This window comes from Oncorhynchus keta, unplaced genomic scaffold (genome assembly GCF_023373465.1).
Source record: "Oncorhynchus keta strain PuntledgeMale-10-30-2019 unplaced genomic scaffold, Oket_V2 Un_contig_4568_pilon_pilon, whole genome shotgun sequence".
Classification (NCBI taxonomy): domain Eukaryota; kingdom Metazoa; phylum Chordata; class Actinopteri; order Salmoniformes; family Salmonidae; genus Oncorhynchus; species Oncorhynchus keta.
The window spans coordinates 172501-175000 of record NW_026287848.1 but is presented as its reverse complement, the minus strand read 5'-3'; the positions used below and the strand labels follow the sequence as shown (position 1 = coordinate 175000).

Below are 2500 nucleotides of genomic sequence, written 5' to 3'. Positions count from 1 at the left end.
ACATTCAGTCACCTCACTCTTAAGGTCAAACATTCGCCTCACTCATTCAAACAGTTACCTCACTCGGGGTCAAACAGTCACCTCACTTCTTAAGGTCAAACAGTCACCTCACTCGGGGTCAAACAGTCACCTCACTCGGGGTCAAACAGTCGCCTCACTCGGGGTCAAACAGTCGCCTCACTCGGGTCAAACAGTCGCCTCACTCGGGGTCAAACAGTCACCTCACTCGGGGTCAAACAGTCACCTCACTCGGGGTCAAACAGTCACCTCACTCGGGGTCAAACAGTCACCTCACTCGGGGTCAAACAGTCACCTCACTCGGGGTCAAACACTCACCTCACTGGGTCAAACACTCGCCTCACTCGGGGTCAAACAGTCGCCTCACTCGGGTCAAACAGTCGCCTCACTCGGGGTCAAACAGTCGCCTCACTCGGGTCAAACAGTCAACTCACTCGGGGTCAAACAGTCAACTCACTCAGGGTCAAACAGTCAACTCACTCGGGGTCAAAAAGCACTCACCTCACTCGGGTCAAACAGTCACAGTCACACTCGGGTCAAACACAGTCACCTCACTCGGGTCAAACAGTCACCTCACTCGGGGTCAAACAGTCACCTCACTCGGGTCAAACAGTCATCTCACTCGGGTCAAACAGTCACCTCACTCGGGGTCAAACAGTCACCTCACTCGGGGTCAAACAGTCATCTCACTCGGGTCAAACAGTCATCTCACTCGGGGTCAAACAGTCAACTCACTCGGGTCAAACAGTCAACTCACTCGGGGTCAAACAGTCGCCTCACTCGGGTCAAGCAGTCAACTCACTCGGGGTCAAACAGTCACCTCACTCGGGTCAAACAGTCACCTCACTCGGGGTCAAACAGTCACCTCACTCGGGTCAAACAGTCATCTCACTCGGGTCAAACAGTCATCTCACTCGGGGTCAAACAGTCAACTCACTCGGGTCAAACAGTCACCTCACTCGGGGTCAAACAGTCGCCTCACTCGGGGTCAAACAGTCAACTCACTCGGGGTCAAACAGTCACCTCACTCGGGGTCAAACAGTCTCCTCACTCGGGGTCAAACAGTCACCTCACTCGGGGTCAAAAAGCACTCACCTCACCTCACCAAATCCACCTTTTCCTAGTACTCTGTAATGCCTGAAGGTATTTTTGGTTACTGGTTGCCTGTAGGAGAGAAAAGATGGTGTGTTTTAGTTATCACACAGAAGGTTACTGGTTGCCTGTAGGAGAGAGAAAGATGGTGTGTTTTAGTTATCACACAGAAGGTTACTGGTTGCCTGGAGGAGAGAGAAGAAGAAAGAGAACCCTGTGTGAGAGAGAAGAAGAAAGAGAACCCTGTGTGAGAGAGAAGAAGAAAGAGAACCCTGTGTGAGAGAGAAGAAGAAAGAGAACCCTGTGTGAGAGAGAAGAAGAAAGAGAACCCTGTGTGAGAGAGAAGAAGAAAGAGAACCCTGTGTGAGAGAGAAGAAGAAAGAGAACCCTGTGTGAGAGAGAAGAAGAAAGAGAACCCTGTGTGAGAGAGAAAAAGAAAGAGAACCCTGTGTGAGAGAGAAGAAGAAAGAGAACCCTGTGTGAGAGAGAAAAAGAAAGAGAACCCTGTGTGAGAGAGAAGAAGAAAGAGAACCCTGTGTGAGAGAGAAAAAGAAGAAAGAGAACCCTGTGTGTGAGAGAAGAAGAAACACAGATTGACTGACTCATGACCTCTCACCTCTCCAGCCACTTCCACTGCAGAAAACGAGAGAAGTACATCGTCTCCTGGTAGGACGAGAACGGAGCGCCACTCAGGTACTCCCGAACAATACTGGAGGAAAGAGAGTGAACGAGAGAGAGAGAGAGTGAGAGAGAGAACAAGAGAGAGAGAGTGTGAGAGAGAGCGAGAGAGAGCGAATGAGAGAGAGTGAATGAGAGAGAGTGAATGAGAGAGAGTGAATGAGAAAGAGAGAATGAGAGAGAGAGAATGAGAGAGAGAGAATGAGAGAGAGAGAATGAGAGAGAGAGAGAGAGAGAGAGAACGAGAGAGAGAGAACGAGAGAGAGAGAACAAGAGAGAGAGAGAGTGTGAGAGAGCGAGAGCATTACAACCACATCTAAAATCCACTGTCTCCTCAGAGAGAGAGAGAGAGAGAGAGAGAACGAGAGAGAGAACGAGAGAGAGAGAACAAGAGAGAGAGAACAAGAGAGAGAGAACGAGAGAGAGAGAACGAGAGAGAGAACGAGAGAGAGAGAACGAGAGAGAGAGAACGAGAGAGAGAGAACGAGAGAGAGAGAACGAGAGAGAGAGAACGAGAGAGAGAGAACGAGAGAGAGAGAACGAGAGAGAAAGAACGAGAGAGAAAGAACGAGAGAGAAAGAAACAAGAGAACGAGAGAGAGAATGAGAGAACAAGAGAGAGAACGAGAGAGAGAGAAACGAGAGAAAGAAACGAGAGAAGAAAGAACGAGAGAGAGAGAAAACAAGAAAAAACACTGAGTTTAACATATCCA

The 2500-nt window shown here is 49.2% G+C and overlaps 1 pseudogene; it reads right to left on the bottom strand.

The window, feature by feature from the left end:
- The window catches only part of LOC127924802 (G protein-coupled receptor kinase 6-like), a 59981-nt pseudogene that overhangs the window by 35620 nt on the left and 21861 nt on the right, over positions 1–2500 (bottom strand).